The sequence below is a fragment of the Diorhabda sublineata genome, chromosome 5 (genome assembly GCF_026230105.1).
Source record: "Diorhabda sublineata isolate icDioSubl1.1 chromosome 5, icDioSubl1.1, whole genome shotgun sequence".
In the NCBI taxonomy this organism is placed as follows: domain Eukaryota; kingdom Metazoa; phylum Arthropoda; class Insecta; order Coleoptera; family Chrysomelidae; genus Diorhabda; species Diorhabda sublineata.
This window is the reverse complement of record NC_079478.1, coordinates 12,339,030-12,359,649: the sequence shown is the minus strand read 5'-3', so window position 1 is coordinate 12,359,649 and position 20,620 is coordinate 12,339,030. Positions and strand designations below refer to the sequence as shown.

The window sequence follows — 20,620 nt, the reverse complement described above, 5'->3', positions numbered from 1 at the left end:
CCATTCCAATAACGGATGTGTGAGCTGGTACATTGTCTCAATGAAACAACACTGCCAAACACTCGATGGAAACATCTTCACGACGCTGTTTGAGTAAACGCGGCACTCATCTAGCGCGCAGCTTTTTCATGTCCAAATTCTCAGTTACTATGCTAGGTTTATGATCAAATCAAATAAAAGCAAAGATTAAAGCATCATTAGTGCCAAAATACTACTACTACTATGAATAGGAAGGTCCTTTTTGTCCGATTAATCCCTCTCCATTTCCCTAGTGCATGGGGGCTAAATGTCTACACTAACTTTCTGTGCTTTTTCTAAGGTTGCAGTGCTACGGTTTCATGGGAACACCTCTCGCATGGTTTGAGTCATACCTTTGCAACACAAGTCAGCTTATGAGGGTTGATACAACGATGTCTTCTTGCAAGCCAATAGAATGTGGAGTGCCCTAAGGCTCAGTACTAGCACCTATTTTATTTTTTCGGTTTATAAACGACAGCGCCTATCTAGACATCAGTGGTGATATATGTCTATTTATAGATGACACTAGTTTCTCTTGGAGCAACCCTGATCTCACATAAACTATATATAGTAACCTAATCACCCTTAAATCATGGTGCGAATCTAATTTTCTCTGTCTCAACGTTTCTAAAACCAAAGTTTTATCATATTAAAATACATTTTTATAACACCACGTCGTTGAGTTTGTTGTGGACAACTATTTGAAATGGGAGTTACATATTGCCGCCTTATCTAAAAACTTAAGTTCCTCCTGTTTTGCGCTGAGATTAGTATCCAAAGAACTGAACTTATTCACCTCCTTATTAGTTTATTATGCCCTTCCATTCTGAGGTACGTGTGGTGTGACTCAGTTTGAGCTAATCTTCAAACTACAAAAAAAGCTGTTAGATATTTACTCAGACAAAACAGCAGGGCTCACTGTAGGTACTTCTTTAAAAGATTAAAAATTCTGACCCTTTCTTCCTTATTCATCTTTGAATCCGTTTGCCTAATTTGTAAGCGAACTTCTCCAATTTGAGAAAGGTCGTTACCTACCTACTCCACGTTCAGAATTAGTTAAAGGCTCACTAAAGGCTACAGTATATCCGTCGCCTATTCTGAGGTTTTATTAGTTTGACACATTGGATGAGTCTACTCACGAAATGTAACCAAAAATTCTCACAATATTCTTCTAATGTAGACTAGTGTGATAAAATAGTAATGACAATTTTAAAATACCAAAATACCTTAAGTTTTGATTCCTTGTTGAGTTTTCTGTCTCAGTTTCTGAATTATCTCAAAGAAAATGTCCTAAAGACTAACGTCGAGGAAGAACAAGTCCATGATTAACCCCGAGCGAAAAATTTCGCTTCTGTCATTGTATGATATTCAAACCATTTCGAGATTTACTTTGAAATTGATGATAGTTTTTTTACAAAACATTAACCAATTCAACCGATTGAAAGAATAATTTAAGTCAAAACCAAATAGTTTTCACTTTCTCATATATTTTCATCATATGGATCAAACATACATTAATTATTATCCCCAGGCTCTATTCTACAATTTATGAATATCATTAAATGGTTCCGTAATCTCTAAAATTATTGACGTAGCCCTAATAATATACACGCCGCGATATATTCAGGCTTCTAGTTTAACTACGGATCGTCGACCTGAACCGAAATATTCCTTCTAAAAGGATTAGCCACAATTTCCCGCCCCCCGAGTTGTGTTACTAGTATAATTTACTCTATTTCCACTAAGTCCGCAAATCTCCAAACAATTTTACACTACATCACATGCAATTATTTTATGTGTGAGTCTCTTTCTAGCAATGTGTCAGATGCAAATTGAAATCATATGAAATTCACACCCCGTGTAATTAGAAATTTGTTATATGAAAAGGAGGATTTGGAACTTTTTAATCAATTTGAAATAAGTTGGCATTGATTCGTTACAGCAAGACGCGAATAAAAGACGTTTCAGAATAGATTACGAGGGCTTTCTAAAAACTAAATCAAGTCTTTTCCATCTAGATAATTCTGTTTTCGAATTCAATCTAAATCATATTATGGATTTCAATTCGAAATTATAACATGTTCTAGGATAGAATTGAAACAATAGAACAGATTATAATGACAAGTGAAACTTACAAAGTATTTCATACACTATTTTCACACTCATTTAAATGTAGCGTATCGGTATATTGAAGAATCATACATTATTTTACATGAATAATGACGTATCCAAATTGAAGGAGCTAGTTGTAAATTAAGAATGACAAAAATATTCTTGATAGTTTCATCTGGTTAGAGTTAATTGGACTCCTCACCTCGGCTTTGGTGGTGTATACACACACATAAACCACAAACATATCAAGATAATTTGTACAATTTATGATGAATATTGAGAAGTTATTAATACAAAATACTAAGAATGGGCAGGCCTCTCAAATTCTAATTACCTGAATAATCTCTTTACAATACCCTCTATCGCTCATGGAGGCTGTCTTCAGAGCAAGGATTTGCCACAATGTCATATCCCAGGATTCTTATTGTTAATAGAAACAGTTGAAGAAGATTTGTATTGCCTCTATTCCACAGAACCAGCAGTTTGGAACAGTCTATTTTATATTTGTGATAACGGACTGCGACTAAGTCTACCAGTCTTTGCCTCCGGTCTAGTCAGTTGCCGTTACCTACTATAGTTATGATTTGCGGCAGCCATATAACTTTTTCACAACTCAAACTGTTCCTCAATTCGTCAGTAAGTAAAGTACCTATGTCAGGCCCTGTCAGCGGTTGATTGATTTCAAGCTTGACCAGAATGTCGTAAATCTCATTATCCCCGAGTCCCTCATATCCAGAGATGTTTACCTTCACTGAAATTAGTTTATATACAATAATTCTCAAGTTAACTCTAACGTTTTGAACGTATAGTTACAATTTGTATCATAACTTATGAATCATACTATATATATGAAATTTGAGAATACATCATTTAGTAGCACGCAAAATCTGTAGTCACTTGGTGAAGGAATGGATCGTACCTACAATTATAGCCTATTGAACCTTTTATTTGAGAATTTATTAAACACCACAGGGTTACTTACTTTCTCTCTCTCTCTCTCTCTCTCTCTTTCCATCATGTTTCACTCTAAATTTTGTTATTTTTATACCCTAATTATGAGATTTCCGACTACTTCCAACTTGCTAAAGTTACTCACAATACTACGTTGACAAACTTATTAGTAACATTCGTATACACACATTCGAGGGTTCGCATTTCACTCAGTTTTTCGTTTTATTTTTATCCATCTGCACTTAAATTTACACTTCGTTTAATACGTAGGTGATTTTACTTCGTCTGGCGCCTCCAGTAAGTGAGAGACGCATGTTTTTTTTTGACATTCTTAAATTGTGTTGGAGAGTTTACAAGTCAAATGGCTATAATAATTTTTGAGAAAAAAGTAAAAGTGAATAGGTAGACGCGTCACAATTGAAAAAAGAGCGCTGTCCAGTATTTACGGTCTACTGAGGAAAATTAATGAGGTCTATACACTTCGACTGCTGAAAATCGCAAAATAAACATTCTTGAAATTAAATGTATTTGAACATGTATTAATTAGAAACACTGGTAGACAAAATTTAATTATCTTTATATGTATACGCAGCATATGGGAAATATTTTTTATTATTAATAGTACAAAAAAATTCTTCATATTAAGTTTAGCATAATGTGAAATATAATATCCATTAATCAGATATTGAACTTTTTCGATAGTATGCGAGGTATTTTATATGGCTAACATTTAAAAGTGAACTGCATTTCTTACAATATTGAGTCTTGTGAAAGAAAAAATAAGATGTAAGATATATGAAGGACGGACTTACAATAAGGAGTGAGTAAAACCGAGGAAGAACTTAACAGAGAAATAGAGGCGGCAACGGTAAAATCAGGAATAAGATGGCAGGAAGCCAAACAAATGACACAGGATGAGAAAGAAGAGCTTTGGAATAATGATTCAGTTCCAAACAAGCCTCCCACATGAAAATGTGTAACAAGTAATTTAAAAGTTTTCATTTTGTGTTGTGTTGAGGATTCTAAAAATTAAATATCTATTTCTAATAATTTTTATATCATCTTATGAATGTAATATTTTTTTCAAATTTATGTAACAGGTCATTGCTTGTATATAAAATGTTTTAAGTACCTTCTAAAAAGATAAACTGGAAAATACAAATAATATTTCAATCTTCTACGAAGAACTGATGCTGATCGATATTTCTGCAAATCGTAAGAAGAGAGCTGCAATTCACTGAACTGTTTGGATGTTGTTGCATCCCATCAGAGCGATTCAGCACCCTCCACTTTGGAAACGGAATACAACATACGCCAGTGCTGCTGTTTACTCGTTTACTCCAAGAAATTGAAGACTCCCAAGCAGGTGCATTCTAAATAAGTATCCGGCGCGATCTTCATATATAGCATCAAATCAGCAGTCAAGTATGTAGATACGTGATTACCGATGATTTGGAATGTAATTTCCGGTGTTGTATTCTTATTATTCTAATTCCGTTCTGCGGAAAAGAAAACAACTACTTTCCTGTCTAGAGTCAAGATAAATATTGAAATATATCCCTACGCTGAACGTGACGTCGATTGCTCTGAAGATATTACCACATTTTCCAATGTTTGCCTACTCAGAACATGTTGCGCTGTCTTGCTGTTGCTGAATTCGTTCAAGTAAACAATAAGTCGATAACTGATCTTTTTGCACAGGAAATAATAATTACTAATAACTAAATATCGTAAATTCAGGTATTACAATCGTTATTCAATTCTTTACAGAAGCTTCTTCCAACAGTGATGACAATTTCATTGAATTTGATAAACTGTACAACATCAAATAAAAGATACGTATCTGAACTATAGAGAAGATGTGTGAATTTGTTAACATTCAAACGAGACCAGCATCGCAGTGATCGACCGAATGAGGTGACGACTCTAGAAATGTTGAAGACAATCCACAAAGCGGTACTAGATGATTGTCGACCGAAAGTGCACTAGCTAGCAGACATAGTAGGTATTTCAAAAGTGCGTCGAATATTAATTGGAAATTTGAGCATGAGAAAACTGTGCGCAAGATGGGTGCCTCGTTTGCTCACAATGAAAAAGAAAATAAAGTTGTGAAGATGTTTCCAACAAGTGTTTCACAGGAATAAAGCTGAATTTTTACGCCGTTTCATAACCTTAGATAAAACGTAGTTCCATCACTTCACACCCGAAATGAAAGATTAATTAAAACAATGAACTGATAAGGTGAATCGGATCCAAAGAAGGCAAAGACCATCTGCAGACAAGATCATGGCGTCGGTTCTTTGGAATGCGCGTGGGATAATTTTCATTGACTATTTTGAAAAAGGAAAAACTATCAACGGCGAGCATTATGCGAGCTTATTCCAACGTTTTGAGCGGAGGAATCAAGTAAAAACGGCTATATTTGGCTAAGAATAATGTGTTGCTTCATCAAGACAATGCACCAGCTAACACATTTGTTAATGCAATGGCCAAAAAAATGATTTAGAGTTTGAATTGCTACCTCATGCACCCCATTCGCCATATTTAGCCCCCCATCAAAATTTAAAGCCAAGTTATCCACTAAATTAACATTTACCTACTGAACATACCACCGCAACAACATTCACAATTACATATTTTGAGGCGTGTATGGATGACCAAGTTATCGTGTTCAGAGGTTAAACTTAATTAAGTTTACAGTTATCGCATTATTTTCGCAGTAAACTATCAAGAAAAGTATCTATGATATGATCAATAATAGTTTCTAATAGATTGTATAATCAATATAATGAACGTTCTGTTGAGATTTTCAAGTTTTCAGAAAAATACTAGTATTGTGAAACTAATGAGTACGAATGATTCTTCAGTTAGTTAGATTCCTCAATATAATTCACGACGTAAGTAAAATCTTATAACATCGATTGCGAACTGATTTTCTGATTTGATCATCAATATGCTACATGCACTGGGAGAAAATTACAAGAATTGCACATTTTCCCTGAAATGAAACAACCACCAATCTGAGATGCACGGAAGTATTTTCCAATTACCGAACATTTTACTCCACCTCACGAACTATTAGGCTATAAATTCACCCAAACTGATAATAACCTTTCGATTTCTTCCGTTCTCCCCATGTGACGTGCAGAATAGATACATTCTTAAGAATCAAAATTAATCAATAGATTAAGCCTGGAATTTTTGAATATTTTCTTTCTATTCAGTAAAAATCAGCAGGGTATCAACTAAAAAGTATAACTTTCTATAATTTAGCCCCGATAGAAAATTTAAAAATATGTAAAGCCACGTCACAGTTATTTTTAAATAGTTGGTAGGCCAATTTAAATTGAAAAAAGTCAACACAAAAGCCTAAAAAAGACAGACAGTATTGATAGAACAACAATTGTTTACTAGTTTTGTATTCAAAATATTTCCACTTTTTTCTAATCTGTCTAGAAACTAGCTCTGTTTCACATAATTGTTATACTTGTTTTCAAATCTTCCAGACCTTTCAATTTAACGAAAAATTTGAAATTGATACTTTGCCCCTGTATTCGTCACACATGGTTTTCAGCATGAGAAAAAAACACGTTCGTTTCAAACCGCTACTGCACAAATACTATAATAGTGACGGAAACGCGTTTTGGAACCTGCATGACAAGATATCTAGATACCCAACGCACTACTCGTTTTTTACCCCACCCATTTAGGCCGCCTTCTAGGCGCGCAGTCTCGTTATTTAATATCCAGACCTCGTACATATTTTCATATTAATATATTCCTTTTGCAATTTGATTACTATTTGACTCAATTCACTAATATTTCTGTTTATCTTCAGTGTCCGTGTTGATGTTCCGAATGAACTCAAAACGAGTCAACTGATATTCATGAAAGTTGGTATATATATGTAATTTGGTCAAGCTTAAATGATAGAATATTTATTACTTGAATTAATGTTCTCAGTAATTGATAATTAATAATAAACTGATCATCAACGTTGATTATTGTTATTAATCGTAATTTCTATAAGTCTGGAACAGATGGTGCCTAAAGCGAACTTCTTTCCAAAGAACTGTAAAATTTTGTCCTTTGCACCTCATAGATGGTGCCACACTTTAATGTGATATATTTTCTTTTCTACACAATATACATGCCTCATTTTGCCTATACTTCATAACGTCGCTTCTTTCAAATCATTCTTCATTTTGTCTTCGTTGCGTACATTACTTCCAATATTTTTTTTACTTCTAACTTACAGTTACTCAGAGTACAGCGAAATTCAATCACATTAAAAATTTAAATACCATTTTGAGTAGAATGCCACTCAAAAATCCAACCTTATTGCCCGTAGCAAGAGGACTCGATGTGCAAGTGTTGAAAGAGCTCATGAATCAGTCGAACAGAAAGCAGAAAGAAATGCAGCTCAAAGAATTCGCACAGCTGTAATTAGTTCACGAGAACAACGTGATAATTCGTTCACGAGAACAACGTGATAATCGTCGACAATAAAATGCATTGAGAACTAGGGTGGCACGTCCAGAACCCATAGATTCACATAGAGAACAAAATCGAGAAAATCATCGAACCAACCGCGCAGTAACACGTGGATCATTTGCTCGTCTTGCATTTAATTATGAACCAGACATCAATTACTCGGCTAATTCCAAAGTTACTATTGGTGCGATGGACAAAATATGCAATTATTGTCGGGCGTTAAAATTTCGCAATGAAACACCCGGCATGTGTTGCGCATCAGGAAAAGTTGTATTGTCACTACTCCATACTCCACCTGAACCTTTGAAATCCCTTCTTCCTGGCATTTCAAATGATTCAAAATTATTTTTGCATAAAACGAAAATTTAATTCTTGCTTCCAAATGACGTCGTTTGGAGCATCCAAAGTTTGTGATTTGTCATCTGATGGTCATAATTTTGAGACAACATTCAAAATTCAAGGCCAGGTATATCATAAAATTGGATCATTGATGCTAATGCCAAATGAAGATCCAACATTTCTTCAGATCTATTTTATGGGCAATTGTGAAGAACGTGTAACAACTCGATGCCAGTATAATTTCATTAAACAACCAGAAGAGAGAGCAATCGTATTGTTATTAGAATTATTTCAAATCAAATCACTCAGCAACAGCAATACGTAACTGGGTCTGTTAGTAAGCTTATAAAAAGTAAACTCGGTGATGTTTGTAATAAGTTGAACAAAAACATTGAAAATATTGTTCTGATTGGGAATATTTAAGGTACAAATATGTAAATTTTGACGCCTTTTATTACTTTTGCTCTGAATTTTCCTTTTCAGCAACCGCTACGTTTGATTAAAAAAAGTTATGAATCGCTTTGACTGGTTTCTATGATGTCATAAGCATTGCATTGATATTATATCAACAACGTAAAGCTGATGGTTTATTATCCAAGCTTGAGAGAAGCACGAAGCAGAAGAATGGAAGGGTTACTCGCGTTTTAAGCATTTCAAGAATTATGACATCAAGAATTTATTTACATTTTCTCCTGAAACACAAATTAAAATTGAAAAAATTATAAAATTTTTTCTTAGAAATATTTTCTTTCATAAACATGTTTTACATTAATTCAGAAATATTGTAACCACAAATATTTACATATTTATCTTTCAGCCTAACCTAACCTAAAAATTTCATATAACTAATTCTAAAACTGAAGTTATTTCCAACATGAAATCAATTTACAATCACTAAAACACTATTTTCGTTCCGTTTCACAATTTGACAGTTTCTCTTCGATAGATTATAATCCACCAAAAAATAATGCGTTTAATTGTAAGCAATATGTGACGGTTCACAATCTCGCGAGATATATTATAACCTAACGCTATTTACAATTTTACGGTGACATTTTCATTGGAAAAGAGGAATGCTTCTCAATTTTTTAGTCTTGGATTGCTTAAGTTCATGAAAAGTTTGTTTCATTCTATCCATCCACTTTCTAAATTAAGAGTGACTAGAATTTTCATTTTCTAGCTTTATACTTCTACATTCACAACAGCAACTATTATTCGTAATGGATTATGAGCATTCCTGAACTAATTGTATATACGAGTACTATGTTTGAAAATAAAATGATTATGGAAAAGAAATGTCTCGTTTCATTGGTAGGTTGTGAATTTTCTAAGCAACCCTCGTAGCTTTGTTTATATAAAAATGACACTTCAATAGAATATAAACATTATTTGGTAGTAGTTCATATATTTGTACTGGCTTATTTCTCTTCAGAATTCATGATTTACATCTCTTAGATCATTATTTTTCTTGTTTTACTGTTCTTCCAACTTAAACAGACATTTAACTAAACCGTCTTATCACTCGTATCATTTATTTAAAACGACGTAAGAAATCAGAACTTTTCATTCCAGCATACTAACACATTCTTTCATCGCTCAAATAGAAATCTTTTAAAACCTCATTCTGAAAAACTCGTTTCATAACAAATAGCACACAGAAGGAATGCTGGCACCACCACATTTACATCTAAAGAACTAAGAGAAAAACTAAAGAAAAAGTTCTTTGATTTTTTTCAAGTATGATAGCACAAAACTCTCTCAAAGCGTATACGGGTGAAGCTTTACCCGTTTTTGTTGAACTTCAGTGACAAACAACATCTTGACTTTCATGCATCTCTCGTCTAGACGAGATAGTGAGAGCTTATTTTTCGAGAAAAACCATTGAAAACATGAATTTATCTTGGTTGTATTTGATTGTTTTCGGATTTTCTTTGAAGAATAGCCAAATATTTTGATTTTCTTTGTTTCATATAAGCTTTACCACACTACTTTGTGAATTCCATTTCTGTTTATATACATTTTTAAACACATTTTTTGTTACTTGGGGTTTTATTTATTTTTTTAATTTGAACTAGACAACTAAAAGGCGACTTCAAGATCATGTTTTGTTAATGAATCAAATAGGAGCCTTCTCCATGAACGAGAGATAGGAGAATTGCCTTGATCATACTGGGTCACAGCCTGTGCAATGCAAAAATTTCCTCAGCCCACCCCTTTCCGATATATCACCTTTAAATAGTGCTGACGAAAATTTAGTTTTATATTTTTTTTCTAATATTTCAGCTATGCTAGAAACTTTGTGACTTTTGTTATTCTAGTCCACTCGCAAAGGACTAGCTACAGATATTTTTTCAATATTCCCGTTACATTATATGGGAGTGAAATTAACAGCCCTTAATTCATTCCATTTCAAAACTTTTGAAGCAAAATTATCTCTTAAAATCCTTGTTTTATTAAAAAATATTTTTTATTCTTAATTTTTCTTCAGACACCAATAGCTATAGAAAGAAAACGTGAACACAATAATTTATATTTTTTTTGAATAGATTGCCTGTAAATATGTAAAAAGTAATACGATTCATAGTAAATACTGGAAATGACTGCCTATAGCCAACATACATGAACTTAGCCTACGGTTCATGGATTGCCGTACACATTTCGAAAAAAAAACTCACTTTTAGTCACCAACTTTTAAGAGTGATATCACGGAAAAAGGTGTGCAGAGGAAATTTTGTTATAGGAGAAACGGATCTTAATTTCATACGAGCAATCACGTCCTGAATTTTGTCGCATTAAATCAGAAACACCCTATACATGAAAATCGATTATCTCCTAGGTGATGTCAATGAAATTTTCAAGCATACATTAATTGGTATCATCCCCAGCAATCAAATAAATTAATTTTAATATGATTAAAAAACCAAATAACTTGAATGTTATAATACTATTTTTTTTCATAACGAAATATCCAAACTATACCCTTAAAAAAGATTATTTTCAAAAAAAGAATAATGGAATGGGCGATGGTGGAATATTAAAATATTCTTTTATCCTGAGGGCATGTTACTGTTAGCGAATAATATTATTTACTAATAACGCAAACAATTACATGAAATAACTATTCCGTATCTAGCGTATAACAGTCAACAAATCCGATCGGACACTTTCCGTCCAACCAACCAACGTTTGACGAAATTAATACACGTTCAAAGCTGATCTAGTGACACGTGACTAAAACATCACATGTCAATGTGTTGCAAATCAAAGCTGGAGGCAAACACGCGTCCCCTTATCGTCCCTTTCATGTAACTAACTGTACCTACAGCTGGGGAGATAACGGACTGCAGAGGCGGGTTGATTGACAATGAGTGAAAGTCAGTTTCGTTCTAATGATGTGAGTAAACTCAGAGGGAGCGACTTCAAATTGGAGGATAATTACCATAATAATCGAGCTGCATAAATGAGTTTTTCAATTTGCTGTTGATTACCTTCAATTGATATCGAACGAGTCGTCAGTATTATTTCAACTACAAAGGATGATATTGTGTGGAAGTATACATAAGGTTCTATCTAGTTTAACAGTCCATTAGGAATAAATATTCAGAACCTTGTTAAAAGTGCAGGAACCAGCTATTACAATAGCGTGTTGCATGGATTGCACCTCGGTTTATTCTTATACTTTTTTTTTTACTATTAGGGGCAACAACAAATAAAATGAATCAACTTGAATATGCCAAGTACGATTGAGTATGAGAAAAATATATATTTTTCAGATTCAGACCACAAATACTATAAGATTGGCCTTGTGATCTTAATGAAGGCAAAACGAAAGGAAAGCTGAATTTGTTACCAAACAGATTTCATTGGTATTCGTCCATACTAGATTTCGAAAGCAATCTACACTTATTAATTGTGCAATAGTACATTAGGCATATAATAAGATGTAAAAGGTCAATTGTGAATTTGTATGGAACCTATGTGAAATTCAATAATATCCTAATGTGCGTCGAACCCCCTGGTGATTTGTTCCATAAGTTTTTCCCAAATGTCACGTATGTATTTCATGTATATTTGAAAAGGTGGGAAGCTCTTCCTGTTGATGTCTTGATTTGTCTTGCTCTTTCAACACTCATAAAATGGAGAAAATGGTTAACGACTCAAATTTAAGAAGGATAGTTACTGAAATATTTGTATCTCAAGGATCAGTTTGCACAATTATGACCAATACTTTGAATTAAATCTGTTCTATCACAAAATTTTCTCAGCAAACCCTCTTCGTTCATTTCACATACAAATTGGTGGATTGAGTTGTTTTTTTCAAATTTGAACGAATTTATGAACTTGAAATTGCGAAAGCATAAGAACTAATATTTTCTTAAAATTCCATTTACATCATAGGGGAATGACATTCCCATTCCCCGTTGGGAGTCACAGGGATTGAATTCCAAGAATCAGGATTGTTAGTGTTTTGGTCTTCCTCGACCAATACGATATTGGAAAAAGAGATATCATAGTATTGTGCCGTTTTTTGTCTATCCGTGTGTGATTGTGATCAAAATTCATGATGGATACTCTAGAAGTGCAGCTTCACGGAATTTTCCGTTTTCAAAATCATTCGCTTACATGTTTTGAAATTTTTTCTAGTAACCTTTTTTATTTGAAATCTGTAAGATTTACAATGATCAGATGGTTCAAAGTAATATATAAGTTATCTTGTAGAAAAATTACCCGGCGCAATTTCCTTTCACTTTCACTCAAAAAAATATAGTTTGATTGAGGAATAACTACACAATATATCGCCATAACACTAAAATCTGCCAGACAGGTCACACGGAAGTTGTCTTCTGAGCCTCCGCTGGGTGGGAGCTCTCATTAGAGGTTGAGCCGATGCCTTGGAGTGGGTTTCGATGTAGTGAGAATATTTTTAGGAGAAATGAGATATTTCTTCTTTAACTGACTAAATTTGAGTCTTTAAATGAATAAATCGAACTAGTAGTGTAAAAATTATTATAAAAATATTACAAATCACCAGTTAACTGAAATCCGTGACTGTGAATAGCAGAGTTTGACATCAGGCGACTAAAATTTGGATAAACATTAAAATTTACTTGTTACACTAATATCCTATAAATCTTGTATAACGCTCCTTTTTGATACTAAAATAGATAAAAGTATTTCAATCATGATCATATTTGAACACTTAAACCAAGACATTTGATTTGAAGTAACCATTTTAGACGATGAATCATTAGTTACCTACCCACAAACAATACAGCTTACGGTTCAAGCTTTTTGTTAATAAAAGTTCTTGCTGATGTTTAATATTAATCTCGTATAATGAGAAATAGTCATCATGTTGATATTGAAGAAGCTGTAAAAAGAGCTACATTTTAATTATAAAAAATCGGCTAAGCAGGGTGATATTGCATATTATAATTTTCTCAATTGGTGTAGAATGAAAAGCGCCGAGGGAAGAAAAATGAAAAGTATACAACTCGTTTACTTCATACAGTAAGTTTTCTATGATAAAATCCTATGCGCTAGTGAAGAATGTGATTGATGTAAGCACATATTTAAAGGTGATAGCATTCTTAAAGAGATAAAATGGAGGTAACAGTTGCAAAAAATTGAAAACATGTTCGTTAGAACAAGTTCAGATGTTTAGGATTAAATCGCTTGATGAAAGTATTTGATAGCAAAATTTGCTACTATTTTCTGAATATAAAAATGAAGCCTGCAAAGAGATGGATAGTCTATTATTGGATTTTATTAAATCAATAGATATATTAATCAATAAATAATTGTCAATATAAAACGTAAATACATCATCCTATTTAAATAAATATTCTGCATTACTCCCTTCTGCTGTTATTCATCGACGCTTTTTTCATTCATCGTCCCTGAAATACACAAATTAAATATGTTCCGCAAACCTAATTTGTATAAATTAATTTGGGAAAATGCTCTCCTTGACTGCTGAAAATTTAAGTGCAAGAGGTATGTTTAATACTATTTAAGAAGGTTTTCTGTGTCTTTGCTAGAAAATTTTGCGAGTTTAGCCCTCTAACTCTATGTACCACTTGGTGATAATAAAGTTATTGAATGCATAGTATTGCTTGAAATACAGCTTGCAATTCAAAACAAGCATAATGGAATACTCACTAAATGTATATGCTGTATGATAATGCCGTCTAGCTCGACGTACAGCCGCTGATTTTACGCAATATGGCTTGAAATTGTTTGATCAACCATCCACAGCTCTGATCTTGCTCCCATCGATTTCCTCCTTTCCTTGCCCTTTAAGAAATTCATGTACTAAAATAAAAATTTTGGCAACGAAGAAATGAAGATGTCTGTCACATTAGGATTCCTTTAACAAGCGGGAGAGTTATACGACAGGGAGGAACGAAATTTATCTAACCAATCGATATGTATCTCAATTATAGTTGTAGCTGAACAAAAACGAAAGAGCACGGAAGATGTAGGTGAATATAAAATAGATCAATCTATTATATATAAAATGGCAAATTCTTGAAGAATTATCTCGAACGCAAACTACAGGGATACATCCACTTCTTTTCATTAACTGTATGGTATTGTTGATAAAATTAGCAAATATATCAGAAGTTCCCAAACTCTTTTCTCTCATGAACCACTTTCAAAATATTTATCACCAGTTTCAGTTGATACATTTATAGCATATTACCAACTACTGAGAAAATCAGATCTAACTATGGAAATTCAAATACACACCTGTTGATGAGCTTCCTGCGGACCTCTGGGGATGCGTCTGGACCACTTTAGGAATCACAGAGCAAAACTAGATAAAAATCTATCAAATCGCAGAGTAACATTTTTTTCTAATTATAGAAAAGTTCGTTTAATGCCAGTAACATTTTTAACGCATTATTATTTCGGTGTTTTTTAAATTCATTCCGTGAAATTTCCTCAATTACAAACACCGAGTATTTCGATGAGCATTAATAAATAGTAGGGAGTCACCTGTAATTAAAATTTTTATATGAAATAGTTAAATTTTAGTAATTTTTCTAGAAGATCATGATTAGTGTGAAGTGAATCGTGCAATTAGGTTAATATAGAACACAATGGGAAGTGAATCAACGTTTTTTTTTTAACAAAGTTTATTAAAGTACTGAAAGTTTCGATACTTTCAGATATATGATTTATAGAGTTAATACTCCTTACAGTTTTTCAATTAATGACTTATCAAATTACTCTACGCCATTTATCACCTCGTATTTCTATTTTCATGTATTTATGTTACTTGAACAATCAGATTACAGACAACTTCACCTTACCCGCTAATGTACTACGTTTGCAGTTTATATATATAATACCTCGATCTGAATTACGTTGGCCTTTGAGGCAAACCTCTCTCATTCTCCTCCCGTCTTCTTTTCGAGTGAAGATGTTTATAATGAGAGGTGTATACGTTTGGAAGCACAAACGACGTTACGCTTGGTTTATCAAAAGCATCTTTCCAGTGTGTATGTGTGCAAGAAAGATCGAAACCAACGTGTAAACACGCGGAAATAACTCTGTCAAATATACGTACACATGTACATTTCACATACCTAAGTAAAACAAAAGAAACAAAAATCAAATAATTCGATCCTCGAATGTAAAAACAAGAAAAGGAATATTTTTGTTAAACACAAGGTGGTAATACTCATTTATTAAATGTGCTTTTACAAAGATTTAATCTCGAAATTACCTTTTCTTTGTCATTCTCGCCAACTCACGCTATGTGTTGATACATTTACACATTCTAGCTTGGGTTGTTCTAATAACCAGTACATTTTAAAATATTCACATTGACAAAAATATTGTCAACATTCTAGGATTAGGAATGGCCGGCCCTGACCCTTAACAACCCAGCTATTGTTTTAAATGAAAATTGTAGGTCCTGTTAAAGACACCTGTGAATGAATAGTCTCGTTTATTATATAAACGTGTTTTTGTTTTTAAACAGATGGCACTCTCTGAGACACCTACATTTCAATTTAACCGTCTAGACACGATGATTGATATTGAGATCTTGTCGACTCCAAGTGTTCTTGATCCATTCCGAGAAAAGCTATCAAAGAGTAATTTTTTTTTGGTTGAGTTTTCTCTTTATACATATAAGGTGCGAATGAAAAATGTTTCGATTTAACAGAAATGATCGATTATTTATCATTTGCGAATGAAAAATATATAAAGTATTGTGGTATTTTCGATGTCTATGTCAACTAATCCTATTGATATTCACAAACTTTTAATGGGATGAAATGACGAATTAGCAAGAATATTCTCTTCATATGTTAAAGTTCCTATGAGAGAGATGTATATAACCGTCACACTCAATAGTAAGAAAGGATATCAGACATCAAATGTAATTGTGAATGTAGGGGTAGCGTAAGCAGTAAGTTCAATATCAGCAACGGTTCCAGAAATGCCTACTTAATACATGACGAAATCATACAACATCATACAAACGTTTGCATAAAACGTTTTTGTTTCATCCTACGAGCTGGTTTGGTTAGGAGAAGGTCCAAGGGCTTAAAAAACTATTTTCAAGACCAAGAATACTCAAAGAGGAGATAAGCTTTACGCAGGAATAGTGTAACAATTCCCTATCCAACTGTAAAAAATTCGTATAGATTAGGCAAGGCATATAAATCTCGCGATCTAATTTCAATTTGAACCCGTCCTGGAGGCAATCAAAAAAGTGCTACAAAAAGCTTATAAGAATCCTCCTTATCATAACTTCCGAAGAAAGATCTTGGAAAACAACACTAAATAAAATTGAGTGGACACTCAAAAAGTTATTGACCTTTTACTTTCAGATGGATAAGAACTAAGGTTATGCTTTTGTTGGAAAAATACGGAATAATGACCATCCGCCAATTTCAAGAAAATCACTAACCCAAACATGCTCTCATACGTTGACTGCCTCAATCACTATTTATTCGACTTCGAGACACAACATTATCAATTAGAATTCTCGTTTCATCCGTGATTTTATAAATAAATTACACCAGTACATCACAGTTGTAAAAAAACTCTTTTCATTGAAAAATTTTCTTTAATAAAAAATCAAACGATACAAATTCCATGTCAATGGCAACAAGTGAAGCTTTGAGATACTGCTAAAATCTGAATTTATTATATCGCAAGAGCATAGACAATATTTGATTACACTTTTACTTCAATAGGCGCTCTCTTGTAATGTTACGGAAAAAGATCAAGTGAAGTGTTTAATATAATCGAGAAAAATCAATTGAAATTATCACAATACCATTCGACGTATTGCTCTGCTGGGATTGGAATTTGTCGATCTTCTGTTCAATAGACTCAATAGAGCATTTTTGAAAACATTGGATCACACTCAATACGTCCCATCAATACGACCATAGCTGTTAAATGGTTTGTTATACAGTCAAACCAATTGCAGAAGACGAATCATTCTCCACTACAACAAGGAGTGCTCTCATACAATCAAAAACAGTCAAAACATCAAGTTGATGTGTCATCCGCCGTACCGATATCATTGTTTGCCTAATTGAATAATTTCTTCCTATTCCCGCAGATCAAAAATAAATTGCGAGGTCAACGTTTCTCTACATATGAAGAAGATATTGGTGCGTTCAAATAACATGTTTTGGAGGTACCTCAATCAGAATGGAAAAAATGCTTCCGCAGTTGGTTTAAACACATGCATATTGATCTTAATGGAGAATACTTTGTAAAACTATATAACCATATACGATTATAAATATTTGTTTTTATTTGCCTATCTAGAAACTTAAATAGCAACCCTCGTAATTCGATATCTGTCTACTTTCGCTCATAAAAAGTTGTTTAAATGATAATTTCAATTTACATTTTCATAAACATAAAAAATAAATGGAAATTATGTTCCAATTGAAGTGTCATTGTGGGCAAAATACTTGATTAAAAAAATTTTTCATGTATACCAATTGTTAAAACTTTAGTAACTAGAACGGCTATTTATCAAATGATGTCCAGATATGTATAATTCTTTTTTTAAATAATATGCATGATATGATTTGTGTTTTTGATCAATGAAATTATAGTGGAGCAACAGCTTGAAGATATTCAAAATTGTACTTCACTCAAATAAAATCCAATTATAAACAATTTTGAATTCTTCTCAACCACTTTCGATGAGAAAGATAAAATTTTAATTCGTGTAGAAGAGAATTCAGATATAAGTATTGAAGACAAAACTGCATTATTATCATAACTACACTCTTCAGAGCTTATTGCCCCAAAATTCACCTACATATCGACAATTTGTAAAATTTTTGATATATAAATAGAATTTTAACTTCTAACAGATACTATTTTTTAATAATAACCTTTTCGAGAACATTTAATTTGACTCAATTATTTCTGAGATGGTGGAAATCCAAGTACTCAGACAGAAAAACATTTTTAGTTCAATATTTAATTCATCCAACCAATTTAAGTCGACATTTCTATTCAGATTTAGATTCAGAATTATTAGAGGATACGTCTACTGACTTATCACGATGAAACACTTAAATCTATTGTCTACATGTTCGTCAAAATTCCACCGGAGAGTTTCCGCATAGATTAATTGATCTGGAAGTAAGTTTCCTTACCACAAGAGGCGTTTATATTTTTCTGGTCAAAAATTAGAGCATTAGTTCACAAAAAATCAAACACTTATCAAGATTGACAAGGGCAATGAAAGAAGCCGTGAATGAGATTGACAATAGACAAGAGTTATTTATTTCGGTATCAGTTTAGCGAAAGCAGCAAGTATATTGAAGTGATGGTGGACATTTTTAACATTTACTTCGAAGTATTTTATTTTTGGTGTCAAATTCATTATTGAAGTATATTTCTCTTAATGAATTTGAATTCAATGACTTGCTTATAAGCGTTATAAACAAAACTAACTGTAACTAGCTCTCTTTATAACCCTAAATTATAGTCCAAATTGTAGGAACAAGAAAAGTTATTGCTAAAATGAAACTCATATTCAAACTTCAAACAACCATTATCTTGGAAAATTTATATAAGGGATGTTGCTTGAATATTAGATTCACTGAATATTTCAGTATTTACTTTTTTTAGATTTTATCATAAAAATGACCATTTTGTAAAACCAATTCGTGTTATGTATGGATATAAAAACTCTTTTCTCTCAAACAATTTTCAACTGGGAACAGTAATTAAAATAAATGAATAATGATTGGTGAGTAATTGTTCATGTTTAATGAATGATACATCCACCATTACAGAAGCGCCAAAGCGTTTATGTTGTGAACCGGAACTAGATGTTTCCAAAGTAATTTAACACCAGGGTATGAATAAATATTAGTTTTATGCGGTGTATGTTGATACGGTGCAATTAAGTGATTTTCTATGTTATCAATTGATGAAAGGTTGACTATTATGTTTTGGAGTTGATTTACCTGTGAAGCTCCATCATATTGTTTATTCATTGTATAATAACTGCCTGACTAGCTGGGACTTCAAGTTTAATTGAACATCCGGTAGAATTTAGTTCTTAATGAAATCAATGATGCAAAAGAAGAACGGTTTTATAATTTGCATGATACAAGTATTTATTAAAAAACTGTAAAAACGAATTATGTATACAATTTTATTGTATATTTATAATTTAGTGGAAATTGATTGTACATTTTGTTGTTATAGACAATAAAATATATCGTAAAAGTAGCCATGGCTCTGGTGATAGAACTGATGAATAATATCGACATTTAAAAGAAGATACTGCCGTCGATCATTCATGGGAACCGGATTTTTTTAAAATAATCATAAGAATTGAATATTTACTTTAAAAAAGTTTTATTGGTACAGAAATACTAGTTAAATTATAGCATTTATTATTTACTCACTTACGAAAAATTATCTCAGGAAAGTGATGTCCATTTTGGGCAATAAATTGTTGTAACCTGGCCTCAATTCTTTGCAGCATGTCTACATCATCTGGGTGACGTGTCGACGAATTGCGATCTGTAGGTCCTCCAAAGTACATTCAGGTGAAAATGGGACTCACTCAATAATAATATCATTAATAATATCAAATTCATTCAAAAATGGTAAGCATTTGTCGACAAAAAAGTAATCGCTGATGGGAATCTTGCTCTTTTAACTGCTGCACGAATGCTATTTTGTAAGGATGGAAATTTAGATCTGTATGCAGAATTCATCTTACCTGAATGCATCTGAATAGAGCGGCGTTGACTTCTGAATTACTCCTTCAATGTTCCGGGGTGCTAGCAGTTCATTGGGGACTCGGTGGTTTTTTCTTCGATATTGATTCACTTGTTCAAAGGTTGTTTACCCATCGCAATATTGTGTTACGAGAAGGGACACTTGCATTACGATGGATATCAAACTCATGGCAGAAATCTTGCTGAACTGCAGTTATGGATTCGTCATTTCGCACAAAACTGTCATACGCGTACAAGCTTTGGTCTAGCGCCCACGGCTCCATCTCAATGACTTAAATGTAAATGCTATGAACAAAAGAAACGTTAAAAACCAGTCACGTGCCCCACCCGTGAATGATCCTGTATGTGAAGAGGCGTGATACAAAATAAATCGCAATTGATGTTGAAAATACTACTTTACTTGAAAGAATGAGGAGATAGGAACATATATTTCTTCATTCCAAAAACTC

The 20,620-nt window shown here is 32.9% G+C and overlaps 1 protein-coding gene across 1 annotated transcript in view; it reads left to right on the top strand.

Annotated features, from left to right (window-relative positions):
- Positions 1-20,620, top strand: part of LOC130444139 (teneurin-m) — a 794,904-nt gene that overhangs the window by 425,615 nt on the left and 348,669 nt on the right. The gene's annotated exons all lie outside the window — the stretch shown is intronic.